General features: G+C 42.2%; 1 protein-coding gene across 1 annotated transcript in view; it reads left to right on the top strand.

Annotated features, from left to right (window-relative positions):
• The window catches only part of lhfpl2b (LHFPL tetraspan subfamily member 2b), a 328,744-nt gene that overhangs the window by 17,468 nt on the left and 289,022 nt on the right, over nt 1-22,254 (top strand). The window contains exon 2 of the mRNA XM_068029468.1: nt 15,437-15,601. The gene's annotated coding sequence lies outside the window, so the exon portion shown is untranslated. The remainder of the gene's footprint in view (nt 1-15,436; nt 15,602-22,254) is intronic.

Here is a 22,254-nt window from a genome sequence, read left to right on the forward strand (position 1 = left end):
TGGAGAAAACAATGAGAAGTTGGTGCAAGGTTTAATTTTTGTAAAAATAAATAAGGGGAAAATGCATCTCACAATGAAATTGTGAGACTAAAACCTCAAAAACAGAGAGAGTGGTGTGCGAATGCTCCTTACCTCATGTACAAAATATCATCATCTGGATTTTCTAATTTAGTTGCATTCAGGTGGCTGGAGGTAAGAAGCTTGTTCTGTCTCCCCGATCATTTGCAGTATTTTCTGGCAGCAATAATATTGGGTATATAGTGCAGCACCCAAGTCGGTGTGGGCATCTTAATTACATGCAAATGATGGAAATACATTCATTTCCCATCACATTTACCATGCTGGGCACAGGGAAACTTGTTCACAGAACATGGGTTAATAGCATTGTTTTACTTAAAAGAAATGATATTACAAATTTCAATAGGCTGCTTGCCACACTATACCACAGTTAATCTCCAAACCCTCCCTCCAGGCAGATTCCCTGGTAAACATTAGGGATCATGTTTTAAAACTGCAAATGATCTTGAAGACCAGTGTCGGGAGCATTTCCTTGTAGTGAGCAGATGCCACACTTCACTTAGGATGTGCCAGGATGTTGCTATGGTGGAAAATCCAGATCAAATTGGCCACACACTTTTTTTTCGTTCTTGGGATGTGAGCGTCACTGGCATTTATTGTCCATCCCGAACTGCCCTTGAGTAGGTGATGGTGAGCTGACGTCTTGAACCACTGCAGTCCAAGTGGGCTAGGTACTCCCACAGTGCTGTTAGGGAGGGGGTTCCAGGATATTGACCCAACACCAGTGAAGGAACAACAATACAGTCCTTTGTCATTGTTGATGCCAGGTTGTCCATCCAGTTTTATTCTTCTTCAACTTCTCTACAGCAGTTTGATATAACTGAGTGGCTTGCTACTAGGCCATTTCAGAGGGCAGTTAAGATCCAACCATATTGCTGTAGGTCTGGAATCACAAGTAGACCAGACTGGGTAAGGATAGTGGATTTCCTCCCTTGAAGGGAATTAGTGAACCAGATGGGTTTCTATGACAATCTGATAGTTTCATGATCATTATTAATGATTCAAATTTGTTCATTAATTGAATTTAAATTTCCCCCAGCTCCCATGGTGGGATTTGAACTCATCACTGGAACATTAGTCTGGGCCTCTGGATTATTAGCCCAGTAACATTACCACTATGCTAATTCCCCCTAGACACTAAGGCTCATGCCCCATTTATATTATGCAAACCACTTTGAGTTCATGTAAGATGCTCTGGTTTTTGTGCATGTAAAATATGCCTCACTTACACTCTTGCATGAATTCTGCAGCATCAGCAAAACAGACGTAACTACGCATGTGCACGTCTGTGTGTGCAGTTGTTTGAAAGTTGTAATTATGACTTTCATTTCTGTCTGCTGGTGGCTGAAAATGGTCTGTGCAGGCTGGGAATTACTCACAATCTGTCTGGCCCTGGTCAGAAAGAATTGATTACATTTAGCATTCCTTGGCAATGCTGCATTCTAGAGATGGTAGAGACTGCTCCTGTTCCTGGGCTCCTGGAGCCTGCTCCACTTTGCCATTTTTTGCACCTCTTTTTCTACTTGTCTTATCCACTACTGCCTCAACTATTGATCCACAGTGCGTCTCATAAATGTCCTTGGTTTCTTTAATTTCACTCATTATGCCTCCTGTTGTTTCGTGTTAATATTGCTTCAGTAATTTCAATTTTCAATTTAAGCGCTTAACTGATTGTTCTATTTCTTCTTGTATGTGTGGTTTCCCCCTCTCCTTTCCCTTTGTTCTATTTTTTTTAATAAATGCAATACATCAGTAATATCCAGCAATTTTAATGAAGGGTGCACTCCAGGAACAGCTGTTGTTTCCATAGATGCTGCTGACCTGCTGAAATTTTCCAGCATTTTCTCCTTTCTTACACATGTTATGTCAAGCAGATGCTGTGTTTTTCTCTTGTGTCGGGTCTGAATAATTAAGTACTGCAGGGCACATGCATTAGGCCAATTATAGGCTGTGCTTTCACTAACTTTAAACAGCTTGTGAACAACAATTCTCGGAGTATTTTTAACCATTTGCTTCAATTACTGGTTCAAAACGCCATGAGAAATTTGTGAAGCATTTATTTGATTAGGTTCCAGTGGCATCAAACATGAGCAGTTTGATAATAAATGAATCTGCGGTTGTTATAGGGGATTCGATAGTCAGGGAGATAGATGAATGTTTCTGCAACCACAGACATGATTCCCTGGTGCCAGGGTAAAAGATACCACTGAATGGGCCGAGGAAATTCTGCAAGGGGAAGGGAACAACCAGAAATTGTGGTCCATTTTAGAACCAATGACATCAGTCGAAAAAGGGTTCAGGTCTTATGGACAGAGTTTCAGGAGCTAGGAAAAAAGATTAAAGAACAGGATCATAAAGGTGGTAATCTCTGGATTACTGCCTGCACCATATGCAAATGAGGACAAAAACAAGATAATGCCAGTGAATGCAGGGCTGGAGAAGTGGTGCAAGTGGACTGGAAACAAAGATTGTCCAGGAAAATAGCAAATTAACAATGGCAGGCCTTCAAGGCGGATATAGTTCAGGTGCAAACCAAGCATATTCTTGTAGGAAGGAAGATGAACATCCAAAGCTAGAGCTCTCTGGACAAAGAAGATATAGATTAACATAAAACAAAAGGAGGTTTATGACAAATGTCAGGTATAGAATACAATAGAAAACGAGGCAGAATACAGAGAGTGCAGGGGGAAATTTGAAAAGGATATAAGAAGGGCAAAGAGAGAGTATGGAAAAAGATTAACCGATAATATAAAAGGGAATCAAAAAGTCTTTTACAAACATAGAAAAAATAAAAGGATAGTTAAAGGAATGATAGGGCTGAAATGAGACACAAAAGGAGATCTTTTGGTGGAAGCAGAGGGAATGATTAAGGTATTGAATGAGCACTTTGCATTTGTCTTTACAAAAGAAGAGGTTGAAGGTAATGTCGCACTAGAGGAGGGGGGAGTAGAGAAACTGGATAGGATTAAAATAGAAAGGAGGTGCTAAATAGGTTGGCAACACTCAAAGTTAACAAGTCACCCAGTGCAAATGGGATGCATTCTTGCTTGCTAAGGGAAGCAAGGGTGGAGGTAACAGAAGTTATGACCACAATATTTTCTTTGGATATGCGATTGGTGCCAGAGAGTTGGAGCATTGCAAATGTTACATCCTGTTCAAAAAATGCGAGGGATAAACTTGGTAGCTACGGGCCAGTTAATGTCAATAATGGGAAAATGTTAGAATCTATAATTCTATAAGAACAGCCACAATCCCAGAAGGCTCAGAAAGTAACTTTGTTAAATATTTGATTGGTAACTTAGGACATTTTTACATATATTTGCTTTAAAATATTTTTTGATATTCACAATTATCTCTTTTTCCGGGCAGTTCCTGTTCTCTCTATTTTGTTGATAATTCTACAGGACCCTCACTGTTTGTCTAAATACTTTTTGTATAGGAATCACTCTTTGTATGTTTGGCAGTGTGGGGGGAGGGGGTGCGTGGAGTGATGTCCCATTTTTGGCAGTCATGCTTTTTATGTGAGGCTCCATTTTTAGGCATGGAGGTGCATATAATTGCATCCTCATATGCAGTCCATTCTGGTTTTGCCATGTGAATTCAGTCCCAAGCCTCCATCTTCAAAATATTTGACATCTCTGTCCGCATTACCTGACAGAGACCAGTAGTACCCTCCACCCCCTTCACCTAGACCAGCCCAGCTTGGGAAAACCCATGTGTGATTCCAGGAGTCAAGGACTCACATCCAAGATTCCTGGTGGTGTTCATTTTTGGGTCCATCGCATGATGGGTGATATTGAGGCTTTGGAAAAGGTTCACTAGATTGATTCCGAGTTTAAAACAGCTTAGATCGTAAGATAGGCTTAAAAAGCTGGGTCCACCTATATACTTTAGAAAAATGTAGATGCAAGGGCAATCTGATTGAGGTCTACAAAAATCATGAAGCAACTAGATTGTGTTCACATTGAAAACTTATTTAAAGTAGATAGTTTGTGGAAGATCAGGTGAATGCTTATACATTACACAAGGGCAGAAATTAGTTAGATGTTAGGAAGTTCTCTTTTTCCCAGAGAATAGTAGGTCAATTAGACAAGTTGCCAGCTTTTGAGATGAGACAGAGCTGGACCAGTTGCTGACTGTAACATAGGAGAGGTAGGTACCAAGTAATGTAAGTATAAGGTGGTCTCCAAGGCTAATTTGGATTGCCTGGCGGATCGGACAGAAATTTTCCAGATTTTTTCTCTAACTGGCCTTTTGCCCTTCCTATGGTTCCTGATAAGTATGGCATCTCTGAATCACAATGCATAAGGCATCACAATTGTGTGGGACAAGCTAGATGGACCAGCTGCTCTTTTCCTATCCAATACTTTCAAATGTTTGTATGTGACCGCAGTACATATATTTTGCCATTATCAAAAAGAAGTGGATTTTCAATTGCTTGAACAGCAGATGAAGTTGTACTTTGAAACTAAGCTAATTCAATATTTGAATTTATGACAATGCTGCTATCTTAGGATCACTGCAGTAAGATAAAATGACAATTAACGTCTGACTAACTGCGAAATGTAAACTGTAAAGATATGAAAGTTATGAGTCTTATCAGATGAGTCTATCACCATATAATTCAGTGTGTGTCAAGATCATGCACAACAATTCTAACGTAGGAATCTTGTCTTTCCAAATTAAATTTACACAGATGGATGCAACTAACAAAGTAACCAATTACTTTGCCAACACGCTCCATGGAAAATAAAATTGAAAACCAGTGTGTTTTATCCACACAGCTGTCATCAATCTAAAAGCATTCTGATACATCTGGAACTTCCAAAAAAAATTTACTTGCTAAAAGTTATAAAGCCATGCAGCAGGAAATCGATTTTCTCCATTTGCTATTTCTAATTAAATTTGTTCTTTATCCACCTGTTTATAGGTTGGTACAAATAGGGTAGAGGAATCTTCCCCATTATATAGCTGAATACAGGTAAATGCATAATTCATTTGCCAAGAAATGTTTTACTGGGAATGGGTGTAATGTGAGCCTTTGGGAACAACATTGTGATTCTATTTTGGAGGACTTAGATAATCGGGTATAAAGTAGGAAATTTAAACTCGCTGTTGAGGAGTTGGAAGTGAGGGACTGATTCATTTTCATGTTGTTACAGTGGATGGTACTATAGGTAATACTAGGAAAGCCACCTTTTTTTTTATTCTTTCATGGGTTGTGGGCATTGCTGACAAGGCCAGCATTTATTGCCCATTCCTAATTGCACTTGAGAAGGTGATGGTGAGCTGCCTTCTTGAACCTCTGTAGTCCATTTGGTGTAGGTACACCAATGGTGCTATTAGGAAGGGAGTTCCAGGATTTTGACCCAGCGACAGTGAAGGAACGGCGATATAGTTCCAAGTCAGGATGGTATGTGGCTAGGAGGGGAACGTGCAGGTGGTGGCGTTCCCAAGCATCTGCTGCCCTTGTTCTTCTAGGTGGTACAGGTCACAGGTTTGGAAGATGTTGTCAGAGAAGCCTTAGTGAGTTGCTGCAGTGCATCTTGTAGATGGTACACACTGCTGCCACTGTGCATCGGTGGTGAAGGGATTGAATGTTGAAGGTGGTGGATGGGGTGCCAATCAAGGGGGCTGCTTTGTCCTGGATGGTGTCGAACTTCTTGAGTGTTGTTGAAGCTGCACCCACCTAGGCAAGTGGAGAGTATTCCATCACACTCCTGGCTTGTGCCCTGTAGATGGTGGACAGGCATTGGGGAGTCAGGAGGTGAGTTACTTGCCACAGATTTCCCAGCCTCTGACCTGTTCTTGTAGCTACATTATTTTTGTAGCTGGTCCAGTTCAGTTTATAGTCAATGATAACCCCCCAGGATGTTGATAGTGGGGAATTCAATGATGGTAATGCCATTGAACATAAAGGGGAGATGGTTAGAGTCTCTCTTGTTGGAGATGGCCGTTGCTGGCACTTGTGTGGCATGAATGTTACTTGCCACTTATCAATCCAAGCCTGGATGTTGTCCAGGTCTTGTTGCATATGGACATGGGCTGCTTCAGTATCTGAGGAGTTGCGAATGGTGCTGAACATTGTGCAATCACCAGTGAACATCCCCATTTCTGACCTTATGATGGAGCGAAGGTCATTGCTGAAGCAGCTGAAAATGGTTGGGCCTTGGACACTACCCTGAGGAACTCCTGCAGTGATGTCCTAGAACTGAGATGATTGATCTCCAATAACCACAACCATCTTCCTTTTATGCTAGGTATGACTCCAAACAGTGGAGAGTTTTCCCCCTGATTCCAATTGACTCCAATTTTGCTAGGGCTCCCAGATGCCAAACTCAGTCAAATGCTGCCTTGATGTCAAGGGCAGTCACTCTCACCACACCTCTGCAGTTCAGCTCTTCTGTCCATATTTGAGCTGAGTGGCCCTGGTGGAACCCAAACTAAGCATCAGTGAGCAGGTTATTGCTGAGCAACAGCCACTTGATAGCACTGTCGATGACCCCTTCCATCACTTTACTGATGATCAAGAGTAGACTGATGAGACAGTAATTGGCCAGGTTGGATTGGTCCTGCTTTATGTGGACCGGCCATACATGGGAAATTTTCCACATTGCCGGGTAGATGCAAGTGGGAAGTGGTGGCATGGTGGTAATGTCATTGGATGAGTAATGCAGAGCCCCAGGCTAATGCTCTGGATATATGGGTTCAAACCCCACCATGGCAGATGGTGAAATTTGAATTCAATTCATAAATCACCAAATTGAAAGCTAGTCTAATAGTGATGATGAAACCATTGTCGATTGTTGTAAAAACCCATCTGGTTCATTAATGTCCTTTTAGGAAAGGGAATCTGCCGTTCTTACCTGGTCTGGCCTACATGAGACTCCAGACCCACAATAATGTGGTTGACTCTTAAATGCCATCTGAAATGGCCTAGCAGGCCACACAGTTCAAGGGCAATTAGGGATGGGCAATAAATGCTGGCCTAGCCAGCGCTACCCACATCTTACAAACAAATATGAAAAAAAGCTGTACTGAAACAGCTTGGTTAGGGATGCGGCTAGTTCTGGAGCACAAGTCTTCAGTACTATTGCTGAAATGCTATCGGGGCCCAGAGCCTTTGCAATATGGGGAGTCAGGAGGTGAGCCACCTTCTTGAACTGATGCAGTCCATCTGATGTAGGTACACCCATGGGGCTGTTAGGAAGGGACTTCCAGGTTTTGGAGCCAGCAACAATGAAGGAACGGTGATATAGTTCCAAGTCAGGATGGTGTGTGGCTTTGAGGGGAATTTGCAGATGATGGTGTTCCCATGCGTCTGCTGCCCTTGTTCAGCTAGGTGATAGAAGTCGTGGGTTTGGAAGGTGCTGTTGAAGGAGGCTTGGCAAGTTGCTGCAGTGCATCTTGTATATGGTGCACACTGCTGCCACTGTACGTTGGTGGTGGAGGGAGTGAATGTTTAAGGGGATATCAGACATTTAAGGGGATATTTCAGAATACACAGAATAGATACATTTCAATGAGACAGCAAAATTCCAAGGGTGGGACCCACCATCTGTGGTTAACTAAAACAGTTAAAGATAGTATCAAACTTAAAGAAAAATCCTATAATTGTGCAAAGATGGGAGGCAGGTCAGAAGATTGGACAGAATATAAAAAACAGCAAAGAATGACGAAAAGATTGATAAGAAAGGTAAGATTAGAGTATGAGAGAAAGCTAGCTAGAAATATAAAAACAGATAGTAAGAGTTTCTAAATATATTTAAAAAAGAAAAGAGTTAACAAAGTGAGCATTGATCCTATAGAAAGTGAATCTGGGGAATTAATAATGGATAATAAGGAGATAGCAGATGAATTGAACAGATATTTTGCATCGGTCTTCACTATTGAGGATACAAGTAACATCCTAGTATTAGCTATAAGTCAGCAAATGGAAGGGAGGGAGGAACTCAAGAAAATTACAATCACCAGGGGAGTGCTACTGAACAAATTGTTGGAGCTGTGGTCTGACAAGTCCCCGGGTCCTGAAGAACTTCATCCTAGGATATTAAAAGAAGTGGCTAATGAGATAGTTGATGCATTTGTTTTAATTTTCCAAATGCCCCTAGATTCGGGGAAGGTTCCATTAGATTGGAAAATAGTGAATGTAACTCCTTTATTCAAAAAGGGAGGGAGACAGAAAGCAGGAAACTACATGCCAGATAGTTTAACATCTGTCTTAGGGAAAATGTTAGAAGCTTTCATGAAAAACTTTATAACAGGGCATTTCAAAAAATTCAAGGCAATCAGGCAGAGTCAACATGGTTTTGTGAAAGGGAAATCATGTTTAGCCAATTTATTGGAGTTCTTTGAGGGATTTACATGTGCTGTGGATAAAGGGGAACCAGTGGATGTATTGTATTTAGATTTCCAGAAAGCATTTGATAAGGTGCCACATCAACGGTCGTTGCAGAAAATAAAAGCTCATGGTGTATGGTGTTGGCTGGCTGACAGGAAACAGAGAGTAGGCATAAATGGATAATTTTCTGGTTGTCAAGATGTAACGAGTGGTGTGCCACAGGGATCTGTGCTGGGGCCTCAACCTTTTACAATTTATATAAAAGAAGGGACCAAAGGTATGGTTGCTAAATTTGTTGATGACACAAAGATAGGTAGGAAAGTAAGTTGTGAAGAGGACACAAGTGGGCTACAAAGGGATATAGATAAGTTAAGTGAGTAGGAAAAGACCTAGCAAATGGAGTATAATGTGGGAAAGTGGGAAATTGTCCACATTGGCAGGAAGAATAAAAAAGAAGCATATTATCTAAATGGTGAGAGATTGTAGAGCTGTGAGATGCAGAGGGATCTGGCTGTCATAGTGCATGAATCGCAAAAGGTTAGTATGCAGGTACAGCACGTAATTAGGAAAGCTAATAGAATGTTATGATTTATTTCAAGGGGAATTGAAACAAAAGTAGGGAGGTTATGCTTCAGCTATACAGGGCATTGGTGAGACCACATCTGGAGTACTGTGTACAGTGCTGGTCTCCTTATTTAAGGAAGGATGTAAATGCGTTGGAGGCAGTACAGAGAAGGTTTACTAGACTAATACCTGGAATGGGCGGGCTGTCCTACTAGGACAGATTGGACAGGCTAGGCATGTATCCGCTGGAATTTAGAAGAGTAAGAGGTGACTAGCTTGAAACATATAAGATCCTGAGGAGTCTTGACAGAGTGAATGTGGAAAGGATGTTTCTCCTTGTGGGAGAATCTAAAACTAGGGGTCACTGTTTAAAAATAAGGGATTGCCTATTTAAGACAGAGATGAGGAGAATTATTTTCTCTGAGGGTCATGAGTCTTTGGAATTCTCTTCCTCAAAAGGCGATGGAAGCAGAGTCTTTGAATATTTTTAAGGCAGAGGTAGATAGATTCTTGAAAAGCAAGGGTGTGGAAGGTTATCGAGGGTAGGTGGAAACGTGGAGTAATCAGTTCAGCCATGAACTTATTGAATGGCGGAACAGGCTCGAGGGGCCGAGTGTCCTACTCCCGCTCCTAATTGGTATGTTCGTATTAATGTGGTGGATGGGGTGCCGAAGAAGCAGGCTTCTTAGTCCTGGATGGTGTCGAGCTTGGAGATGCTCTCATGTAGTCAAGTGAAGAGTATTCCTTCACACTCCTGACTTGTGCCTTGTAAATGATGGACAGGCTTTGGGGAGTCAGGAGGTGAGTTATCTGCTCTTGTAGCCACAGTATTTATATGGCTGGTCCAGTTAAGTTTCTGGTCAATGGTAGCCCCTAGAATGTGGATAGTGCGGGACTCAGCGATGGTAATGCCATTGAACATCAAGGAGAGATGGTTGGATTCTCTCTTTCAACTCTCCTGGCTCTTCTAGGCCTTCTAGCAGTAATCCCCCCTCTCCAGCAATAGTACCCTGCTAGCCTTTTTCTAGTTTCTGATCTCCCATTTGCATCTCTCAGTCTTGGGCTCTGCTGTTCTCCTCTCTTAGGTCCCTGGTCCCTTGCCCTCTCTCTGTGATGTATGGCCATGTTTAAAATGATATCCAACTTTGCTTCAGTATAGTGACTTTCAAGTTGCTTTTGGAAGAAAATATCCTGCTATCTTTTCTGAAGATTAATTAAGATCATTCAGTATTGCTGAAAATAGCTTCGACAACATGTTTCTATTTTCATCAATACTCAAGTTCTGTACTACCAAACAACTATAAGATCATTCACTTCATGATGTTCCATTCTCCATTAGTGTTGATGCACAGTAATGGCAGTGTATGGATCAATCAATGGTCATTAAAATGAAATTTCAACAGCTTGGGGAGCTGTAGATTACAGTCGGTCTTCCCAGAGAGAAGGAAATTCAATTTTAATGCTCACTAACTGTTCTATATGCATCAACAGAACTGGGAAACAGGAGACCGGGAATTAAAAGTATTGTAATTAATTGTTAGAATGCAAATTCAAACCTTTCCTTCCAAAAAGTTCTTTCTTTTGGGCCTCCTTATCTCGAGAGACAATGGATACGCGCCTGGAGGTGGTCAGTGGTTTGTGAAGCAGCGCCTGGAGTGGCTATAAAGGCCAATTCTGGAGTGACAGGCTCTTCCACAGGTGCTGCAGAGAAATTTGTTTCTTGGGGCTGTTGCACAGTTGGCTCTCCCCTTGCGCCTCTGTCTTTTTTCCTGCCAACTACAAAGTCTCTTCAACTCGCCACAATTTAGCCCTGTCTTTATGGCTGCCCGCCAGCTCTGGCGAATGCTGGCAACTGACTCCCACGACTTGTGATCAATGTCACACGATTTCATGTCGCGTTTGCAGACGTCTTTATAACGGAGACATGGACGGCCGGTGGGTCTGATACCAGTGGCGAGCTCGCTGTACAATGTGTCTTTGGGGATCCTGCCATCTTCCATGCGGCTCACATGGCCAAGCCATCTCAAGCGCCGCTGACTCAGTAGTGTGTATAAGCTGGGGATGTTGGCCGCTTCAAGGACTTCTGTGTTGGAGATATAGTCCTGCCACCTGATGCCAAGTATTCTCCGAAGGCAGCGAAGATGGAATGAATTGAGACGTCGCTCTTGGCTGGCATACGTTGTCCAGGCCTCGCTGCCGTAGAGCAAGGTACTGAGGACACAGGCCTGATACACTCGGACTTTTGTGTTCCGTGTCAGTGCGCCATTTTCCCACACTCTCTTGGCCAGTCTGAACATAGCAGTGGAAGCCTTACCCATGCGCTTGTTTATTTCTGCATCTAGAGACAGGTTACTGGTGATAGTTGAGCCTAGGTAGGTGAACTCTTGAACCACTTCCAGAGCGTGGTCGCCAATATTGATGGATGGAGCATTTCTGACATCCTGCCCCATGATGTTCGTTTTCTTGAGGCTGATGGTTAGGCCAAATTCATTGCAGGCAGACGCAAACCTGTCGATGAGACTCTGCAGGCATTCTTCAGTGTGAGATGTTAAAGCAGCATCGTCAGCAAAGAGGAGTTCTCTGATGAGGACTTTCCGTACTTTGGACTTCGCTCTTAGACGGGCAAGGTTGAACAACCTGCCCCCTGATCTTGTGTGGAGGAAAATTCCTTCTTCAGAGGATTTGAACGCATGTGAAAGCAGCAGGGAGAAGAAAATCCCAAAAAGTGTGGGTGCGAGAACACAGCCCTGTTTCACACCACTCAGGATAGGAAAGGGCTCTGATGAGGAGCCACCATGTTGAATTGTGCCTTTCATATTGTCATGGAATGAGGTGATGATACTTAGTAGCTTTGGTGGACATCCGATCTTTTCTAGTAGTCTGAAGAGACCACGTCTGCTGACGAGGTCAAAGGCTTTGGTGAGATCAATGAAAGCAATGTAGAGGGGCATCTGTTGTTCACGGCATTTCTCCTGTATCTGACGAAGGGAGAACAGCATGTCAATAGTCGATCTCTCTGCACGAAAGCCACACTGTGCCTCAGGGTAGACGCGCTCGGCCAGCTTCTGGAGCCTGTTCAGAGCGACTCGAGCAAAGACTTTCCCCACTATGCTGAGCAGGGAGATTCCACGGTAGTTGTTGCAGTCACCGCGGTCACCTTTGTTTTTATAGAGGGTGATGATGTTGGCATCGCGCATGTCCTGGGGTACTGCTCCCTCGTCCCAGCACAGGCATAGCAGTTCATGTAGTGCTGAGAGTATAGCAGGCTTGGCACTCTTGATTATTTCAGGGGTAATGCTGTCCTTCCCAGGGGCTTTTCCGCTGGCTAGGGAATCAATGGCATCACTGAGTTCCGATTTGGTTGGCTGTATGTCCAGCTCATCCATGACTGGTAGAGGCTGGGCTGCATTGAGGGCAGTCTCAGTGACAGCATTCTCCCTGGAGTACAGTTCTAGGTAGTGCTCAACCCAGCGGTCCATCTGTTTGCGTTGGTCAGTGATTATGTCCCCCGATTTAGATTTGAGGGGGGTGATCTTCTTGATGGTTGGCCCAAGAGCTCTCTTCATGCCATCATACATTCCTCTGATGTTTCCGGTGTCTGAGGCCAGCTGAATATGACTGCATAGGTGTTGCCAGTAGTCGTTTGCGCAACGCCTAGCTGTTCTTTGTGCAGTACTTCTGGCTGCTTTAAGTGCTGCGGATGTTAAATCGCTGGGGGCTTTCTTGTAGTTCAAAAGTGCAATGCGCTTAGCGGCTATGACAGGTTCCAGTATCAACCATAAAAGACAGTATTGCAATCCCTAGAAATTATGTAATCTTAAGTGAATTTTACATAAATGAGTAGGAGATCGAGAGCCTGAGAGATCATTGAGTAGCAGTGTGAAGATGTGGCAGTGTTATGGTTATGGTACCAGACTAGCAACTCTGAGGTTGTGAGCTTAAATCCCACTGTGGTAAGGTATGAAATCTCATTCAATAAATCTGGTCATTTATGGATTTGTGGATTAGTATAAAGAAAAAAGTGACCAAGCTATGGGCCAGACAACATCCAGCTGCCAAAGACTTGGGCTCCATAACTAGCCATATGCCTCCAGCCAAGCTTTCCAGTACAGGTACAACACTGGCATCTACCTCACAAAGTGGAAAATTGCCCAGACCCATAAAAACCAGGACAAATCCAATCCAGCCAATTTCCACTCCATCAGTCTACACTCAATCATCAGCGAAGTGATGGAAGGGGTCATCGACAGTGCTATCAAGCAGCACTTACCAATAACCTGTTCGCCATTGCTTTGTTTGGTTTCATCAGGACTACTCGGCTCCAGACCTCATTATAGTCTTGGTCCAAACATGAAAGCAAAAAAAGAAAGACTTGTATTTATATTGTGCCTTTCATGACCACAATGTCCCAAAGCACTTTACAGCTAATGAAGTACTTTTGAAGTGCAGTCGCTGTATAATGTAGGGAATGTGGCAGCAATTTGCACACAGCAAGTCCCATAAACAGTAATGTGATAATGACCAGATAATCTGTTTTTGTGATGTTAATTGAGGGATAAACATTGGCCAGGACACCAGGTGTGTCTGCTCTGCTCTGCTTCAAATAGTCCCATGGGATCTTTTACGTCCACCTGAGAGGGTAGACAGGGTCTCAGTTTAACGTCTCATCCAAAAGACAGCACCTCTGCCAGTGCAGCACTTCCTCAATACAACCTTGAAATTTCCAGTCAAGTCCTGCAGTGACTTGAACCCAAAGCCTTTTGAGTCCGAGGTCACTGCTACCAGCTGAGCAACCACTGACACTGAAGGGTGGTATGGACAAAAGAGTTGAATTCCAGAGGTAAGTTGAGGGTGACTGCTCCTGACATCATAGAATCATAGAATGATTACAGCATAAAAGGAGGTCATTCAGCCCATCAACATAAGAGCATAAGAACATAAGAAATAGGAGCAGGAGTAGGCCACTCGGCCCCTCGAGCCTGCTCCACCATTCAATAAGATCATAGCTGATCTGATTATGCCCTTAACTCAACTTTCATGCCTGTTCCCCCCTCCTCCACACAACCCTTGAACCCCTTGTAGATCAAAAATCTGTCTAGCTCAACCTTGAATATATTCAATGGCCCAGCCTCCACTGTTGTCTGGGGAAGAGAATTCCAAAGATTAGCGACCCTCTGAGAGAAGAAATTCCTCCTCATCTACGTCTTAAAAGGGAGACCCTCTTATTTTGAAAATGTGCCCCCTAGTTCCAGACTCTCCCATGAGGGGAAACATCCTCTCAGCATCTACCCTGTCAAGCCCCCTCAGAATCTTATATGTTTCAATAAGACCACCTCTGATTCTTCTAAACACCAATGAGTACAGGCCAAACCTGCTCAACCTTTCTTCATAAGACAACCCTTCATCCCAGAAATCAGCCTAGTGAACCTTATGTGAACTGCTTCCAATGCAAGTGTATCGCTCCTTAAGTAAGGAAACCAAAACTGTACGCTGTACTCTAGGTGCGGTTGCACCAATGCCCTGCACAGTTGTAGCAAGACTTCCCTATTTTTATATTCCATCCCCCTTGCAGTAAAGGCCAAAATTCCATTTGTCTTCCCAATTACTTGCTATACCTGCATGCTAACATTTTGTGATTTATGTACAAGCACACACAGATCCCTCTGTACTGCAGCATTCTACAGTCTCTCTCCATGACCTCCTTCTGTGATGTAAATGATTCTATAACTCTATGTAAATAATTTGCTTTTCTATTCTTGTTGCCAAAGTGGACAATCTCACATTTTCTCACATTATACTCCAGCTGCCAAATTTGTGCCCACTCACTTAACCTATCTATTTCTCTTTGCAGACACTTTAGTGCCTTCCTCACGACTTGCTTTCCTGCCTATGTTTATATCGTCCGCAAATTTGACAATACACTCGGTCCCTTCATCCAAGTCATTAATATAGATCGTAAATAGTTGAGTTCCCAGCACTGATCCCTGTGGTATTCCACTAGTTACAGTTTGCCAAGCTGAAAATGTCCCATTTATCCAGACTCTCTGTTTCCAGTTAGTTAGGCAATCCTCTATCCATTCTCATATAAAACCCCCACACATGTAGGTTAGTATGGAAGTATGAATTCAGAAAATGCCGAGAAGCGAGGCATAATTTTTAAATAATCTAAGATTCCGATGTAAGGAGCATGATGGAAAGAAATGCCAAGCTTTTATAAAAGCTTAGGCCAGGAAGTATTCTGACCTTTGGCTGCTTGGAAGCTTGGATAAGCGTTTTCATCTGCTGAACTCTATACTAAGACAATAGCAAAGATGTTATGTTAACTATGTTAGCTAACGGGTCTCCTGCTTAGTAATCAAAAACACCATATTAGTTTACTATCATTTTATTATTGTCCATTACTGTATTGTAAACTTATCAAGTTGGTTAAGATGAGGTTTCACTCTACTCAAGGGTACTCAAGTCACCTACTATGGCACAAGACTGGACTCAAAAAGGGTATATGAAGAAGAGTCTTGTGACCCTGAAACAACAATCAAGAGAAGAGGAGATAGACTATGGTCAATAAGAACACAACAGCAACAAGAACAGAGCAGGAGACAGCCCCCCAATCAACTGGTGAGTCCGGAGTTGCTGTTCGTAAGAACAGTGTGATTACTGCCTTGCTAAGTACAATTTAGTTATACTACTTGTGCTTCCACTTAATAAACTTACTACTGCTTATACCAAATGCCTCGTACCCGGACTGGTCATTGACTAGTCAGATCTAAAGGTCCCAAACATTGACTCGAACTTGCATAGTTGAAGCCCCAGCACTGATCCTTGTGGCCTTCCACTGTGACAGTTTGCAAACTGAAAATGCCTGATTTATCCAGACTCTCTGTTTCCTGTTAGTTAGCCAATCCTCTATCCATGCTAATATATTACCCCCAACAGCATGAGCTCTTATCTTGTTTAGTAACCTTTTATGTGGCACCTTATCAAATGCCTTTTGGAAATCCAAATATGCTACATCTATTGGTTCGCCTTTATTCATCCTGCTTGTTACATCCTCAAAGAACTCTAATAAATTTATCAAACACTATTTTCCTTTCTTAAAACCATGTTAACTCTGCCTGATTGCATTATGATTTTCTAAATGTCCTGCTCCTACTTCCTTAATAATGGATTGTAGCATTTTCCCAATGACAGGTGTTAGGCTAACAGGCCTACTGTTCCCTGCTTTCTGTTGCCCCCTCCATGCCACCTGTACCCCCACCCCGCTCCGCCTTTCTTGAATAGAAGTGTTACATTTGCAATTTTCCAATCCGCTGTGACCTTTCCATAATCTAAGGAATTTTGGAAGATTACAATCAATGCATCTACTATCTCTGCAGCCACTTCTTTTAAGACCCCAGGATGCAGGCCATCAGGACCAGGGAACTTGTCAGCTTTTAGTCCCATTAGTTTTCCGAGTACTTTTGCTGTAGTGATAGTGATTGTTTTATGTTCCTTCCTCCCTTTTGCCTCTTGATTTTCTGCTATTCTTGGGATGCTTTTGGTGTCTTCTGCTGTGAAGACAGATACAAACTACTTGCTCAAAGTGTCTGCCATTTCATTATTTCCCATTATTAATTCCACAGTCTTATCCACTAAGAGACCAATGCTTATTTTAGCTACTCTCTTCCTTTTTATATATTTGTAGAAGCTTTTACTGTCTGTTTTTATATCTATTGCTAGTTTACTCTCATATTCAATTTTTCCCTTTTTTATCATCTTCTGCCGGTTTTTAAAATGTACCCAATCTTCTGGCCTACCACTAATTTTTGCAGCAATGTACACCTTTTCTTTCAATTTGATACCATCCTTAACTTCCTTAGTTAGCCACAGATGGTGCATCCTTCTCATAGAGTCTTTCATTCTCAATGGAATATATCTTTGTTGAGAGTTATGAAATATCTCCTTAAATGTCTGCCACTGCTTCTCGACTGCCTTACCTTTTAACTTATTTTCCCAGTCCACTTTAGCCAACTCTATCTTCATACTCACGCAATTGCCTTTACTTAAGTTTAAGACACTAGTTTCAGACCCAATCTCCTCACCCTCTGTGAATGTGAAATTCGATCATGTTGTGATCACTCTTGCCTCGAGGATCCTTTACTACGAGGTCATTTATTAATTCTGTTTCATTACACCTTACCAGGTTTAAAATAGCCTGCTCCTGGGTTGGCTCCAGAATGTAGAAAAGCCCAGGATCCTATATGCCCTTTTAATCACATTCTCAACCTGCCCTGCCACTTTCAATGATTTGTGCACATATATCCCCCAGATCTCTCTGTTCCTGCATCCACTTTGGAATTATACCCTTTAGATTACATTGGATCTCATTGTTCTTCCTAATAAATTTATCACTTCACATTTCCCGACATTAAATTTCATCTGCCACGTGTCCGGCGATTCCATCAGCCTGTCTACGTCCTTTTGAAATCTATCACTGTCCTCCTCACAGTTCACAATACTTCTAAGTTTTGTGTCACCTGCAAATTTTGAAATTGTGCTCTGTGCATCCAAGTCTAGGTCATTAATGCAGTGGTCTCACTGATCCCTCTCATACTCCCTCTTTCCCTCTTTATTTTCTTTTTCACCTATCCTCTGAACTTTCTGTATTCAGCCTGGTTCTTATTTGTATTATTAACCTGACGTATCATAAGCACCCTTTTTCTGCCTCATCTTACTCTCTAACTCTTCCATCATGCATGGAGTTCTGGCTTTGGTTGCCCTACCATTTCCCCCTCTTGGGAATTTACCTCAACTGTGATGAACCATCTTCTCTTTAAAGGCCGCCCATTGTCGCATTACAGTTTTGCCTGCCAATCTTTGATTCCAATTTACCTGTTCTCATCCCACTGAAATAGTCCCTCCTCCAATTAAATATTTTTACTCTAGATTGTTGCTCGTCCTTTTCCATAAATAATATAAATCTTATATGGTCACTGTTCCCTAAACGTTCCCCTACAGACGCTTAAATAAAAGCAAAATACTGCGGATGCTGGAAATCTGAAATAAAAACAAGAAATGCTGGAACCGCTCAGCAGGTCTGGCAGCATCTGTGGAAAGAGAAGCAGAGTTAATGTTTCGGGTCAGTGACCCTTCTTCGGGTTCCGAAGAATAAATGCCCACATCCCGTGACTGAAGCAGAAAAAAAAATTGGCCTATCAAACCTCCTTGAGACCTCATTGAAATTATGATCAGCTATTTGAAGTTCTGTTATCTGTCATTTGAAGATAGCACTGTCCAATCCAGGACCATCTAAGGCAGAATCAATGTAACTGTGACAATGTTGATCCTTGTCTCATTTGTAGCTCATACATTTTGTTTTGATTGATTAAACCTGAACACAGGCAAATTGTCTTATAGGTAGATTGTTTTACATGTGTGTATGCATAGCATGTGCTTAGCCAGGTTGTTCTGTAGTTATTTCAGTTGTTACCACATATTTTCCTCCTGATTTTTGTCCAGTAACTCCTATAGGGAAGGTATGTCTGAATGCTGGGTGAAAACAGGATTGAGCTCAGCTGTAATGCTTTCCACAGTGAAATAGCTTCTTGCATTCCTTGGACATAAAAATAAGCATAGGGTGAGGTAGCAGATTTTTACCAACCCCTGTGGAACTGCAGACCACCATGAGTGACCGGCTGCAGGAAAAGAGGCCAGTGACCTGACTAACAAGCTATTGAAAATAAAATATAGCTGTTTTTAAACAAATGCATAGAGGTAGCATTCACATTGTAAAAACTTGTAGTCAGCAGTAGCAATGAGAACTGCTTGGCTGAAATCATGCTTAGCTTTAGTGAAAATTAAGCAGATTATACAAGCAAAGGTGTGATGTTACAAAAACAAAAAGTGCTGGAAATACTCAGCAGGTCTGGCGGCCTCTGTGGAGAGAGAAGCAAAGTTAACATTTCAGGTCTGTGACCTTTCATCAGAACTGCCGAAGGTTAGAAAAGAATTAGGTTTTAGCCAAGTGAAGGGGAGGGGGATGGGGGAGAGAACAAAGGGGAAGGTGTTTGATAGGGCAGGAGAGATTAAATAACAAAGCTGTTCTGGGACAAAGGCAAAGTGTATGTTAATGCTTGTAGTGAAAGACAAAGAATTAGTCCAGAGAGACTGTTAATGGTGGAATAATGAGCAGCTCTGACTACATGAAAAGCAGGCACATGGTTAAAAAATAAAATATTGAAAAAAGGCCAGTCATGCTCTGAAGTTATTGAACTCAATGATCAGTCCACAAGGCTGTAGAGTGTCTAATCGAAAGATCAGGTGCTGCTCCTCGAGCTTGCGTTGATGTTCATTGGAACACTGGAGCAGGCCAAAGACAGAAATGTTGGCATGAGAGCAGGGGGTAAGTGTTGAAATGGAAAGCAACCGGAAGCTCGGGGTCATGCTTTCGGACTGAGCGGAGGTGTTCAGCAAAGCGGTCATCCAATCTGCGTTTCAAGAAGGAGTTAGATATAGCTCTTGGGGCGAAAGGGATCAAAGGATATGGGGGGAAAGTGGGAACAGGTTACTGAGTTGGATGATCAGCCATGATCATAATGAATGGTGGAGCAGGCTCAAAGGGCCGAGTGGCCTACTCCTGCTCCTATTTTCTATGTTTCTATGTTTAAACCAGCTAGTCACAAGACTAACCTGCTGGGAAAGCTGAGTTTTTTGAATTTGTATAAACAGTTTGGGCAAAAACAGAATGCTCCTGGACTGAAAAGACCTCTCCTGTCTGCTCCCATCTCTTTCTCACAAGCCTTTGAATCCACTGAAGACACATGAACCTCAAGAGAGAAAAGTCTCCTACAGTGAACAAGGTTTAAGAAGAATACTGGGCCCCAACGAAAAGCAAGATCTACCTACAATCAAAGACTCTAGAGTGAGCTCGAAGAACTGTAACAATAGCTCTTCAGATATTGCCTCAAAATTTTCCACTTTATTTCTTCTGTTTTGTTTCTGTCTCTACTTGCTTGTGTGTATCGCGTGTGCATGCTAGTGTGGGCGCATCTTGTATCCATAGGCATTAACCAAATTAGAGTTTAATAAAATTTCACTTTTCTTTAAACCTGAGAAAGCCTGTTTGTGCTGGTTTCTTTGCCTTACAATTGGAAAGCGGTGAACAAGGATTCACCAAGGGGGAGATAAAAACACGGTGTGTTTAAAAATTAAACCCTGTTACAGTCAGACCAGGTGAAGACTGAAAGGGAACCCTTGGCTTCTTTCTAACCTGGTCTTAACAATGTAATTGTCTCAAATGGTGCGTTTGTTAAGCACACATAGAACATACATCTCGATTCAGGAATAGTATTAAATATCCAAGAAGGAGCAGAAAATACTTTGGGGGGGGGGGGGGGGGGTGGGTGGGGGGGACTCCAAAATGTAGTTTTTATTTGTATTTGCAAAATGTGTGTTTTTTTAACCAAACAGAATAATATCTTTGGCTTTGTGAGAATTCACGGTAATCTTACTTATGTTAGCAATTTTAGAAAGGTTACAAACTGGTAACAATACTGGTTTTGGATGTTTCTAAAACCAAAATGGAGTAAATTTCAACTTTTGCAGGAGTTCAGAACAGACCATAGTGGATCTGCAGTACACCCCATCCGATTTGTCTCTACATTGTCAATGGAAAGAAATATTGGGCAGGGTGTATAACAAATAGACGATTTACTACTGCCTCTTTTAAACTTCTGCTGAAGTTGATATTTCTTCCCAAGTCAGACAGCATGATCACAAATTCCACAGTATGATCAAAGATTTCCCGGTGAATATTCCTGCTATGTGAGCAAATAAATCAGCACGTTTGAAAATGGACCTTGTAGTCTCTGTTTCGAGGTGGATAGAAGTTACTCAGAATGATGTCAGACAGTAATGTGCTAGCTTCTGTGTTATAGGTCTACTTGGGAATATTTCCATACAAGGACCGCTACTTTAGGAGCTGTTGTAATATTTTAATACAGACGTCACAGTTTATTACTCAGTACTTGGACACAGACTAGTGAGCTTGAAAGATACTTGTAGTGTTGACTGGGGGATTTCCTGCAGATTTTTGAAAGCTGCTAACAGATTATGTAGGTATACACTGCAGGAAACTGAGCTATCTTAATTCAGCTGATTCAGACACACTGGAGGGGCAATATGAGCTCACTATTCAATAGTTAAGCTTTACACAATACAGTATATTTTCAATTACAGCTGCTGACCTTGTCATAAAGTTCCCCAATATCTTTTTCCAGTTCAGTAGTCACTTTAATATTGATTCCTACAAGCAGAATCCATACTTAACCGTCTTGTATATAACCTTCCTATAGATTCTGTGAAGATAGGCTGCCTGCTTTGTCTGAAACTAGTCACTTACAGTAATTGCTCAGCAAGTGAGGCAACATCTCATAATCCATCTAGATGTTAGAAACACTTGTATCTGATCACAGGAAGGAGACAAAGAAAATCAATTTGAGTCTGCTGACACACCAGGAGTTGCAAATTCATGATGACCTGCGACCTCTGTATTTTAAATCCTACAGATGATCGACAGCCTTGCTTAATTGTGAAAGGTGTCTTTTTGATTTCCTTTGCCCTAGTCTGAACTTCAAAGAGACAGGTAGGGTTATAATCCTGAATAGAAATCCTGCCCAGTAACATTGGAAAGGCTGGGAATAGGGAACTGTACCATGCTGGGACCAAAGACTAAGGTGCTCCATAGTTGTCAACCATCTGCTTTTCATGCTGAATTCACTTTTCTGCCCTGTTCTTGCGTGGTTCACGTGGGAGCCCAACAATCAGCTTATTTTGGGACATCTTCAATCCAACAATACCATGGTAAATCATCACTTGACTTGGACCAAAGCTTGTATCTGGATTTGTCAATTAATCAATGTCTGAAGAGAAAGTAGGAAAAAATGATTCAATAAAGCTGCTGCATTTCCTGTGTTGGCATTAATCTGGTTGAGGTCAAACCTTTATGATGACTTGTTGGTGTAGCTGCACAAAGAGTAGCCCCAGTTCCAGGCTCACGGCAGTTTTGCAGGCAGGCTCTATGCTACAGGGTCCTAAGACTGGGCTTCTTTCCTGGCGGCTGCACTTCATGTTCATTCTCATTCATTCTGTTGCTCTTACTGCTAGTGTGATTGCTCCCCTTAAATATTTTGTAGCTTCTGTCCATTGCCCTTTGTCACTAAGCCTGTCATTTTCTGTTATCATCCCCTGCCATTCTCTGCATCTGCCCTTGCCCTGCCAGGCTTAGGCCTGTC

The sequence above is a fragment of the Heterodontus francisci genome, chromosome 4 (assembly GCF_036365525.1).
Source record: "Heterodontus francisci isolate sHetFra1 chromosome 4, sHetFra1.hap1, whole genome shotgun sequence".
Classification (NCBI taxonomy): domain Eukaryota; kingdom Metazoa; phylum Chordata; class Chondrichthyes; order Heterodontiformes; family Heterodontidae; genus Heterodontus; species Heterodontus francisci.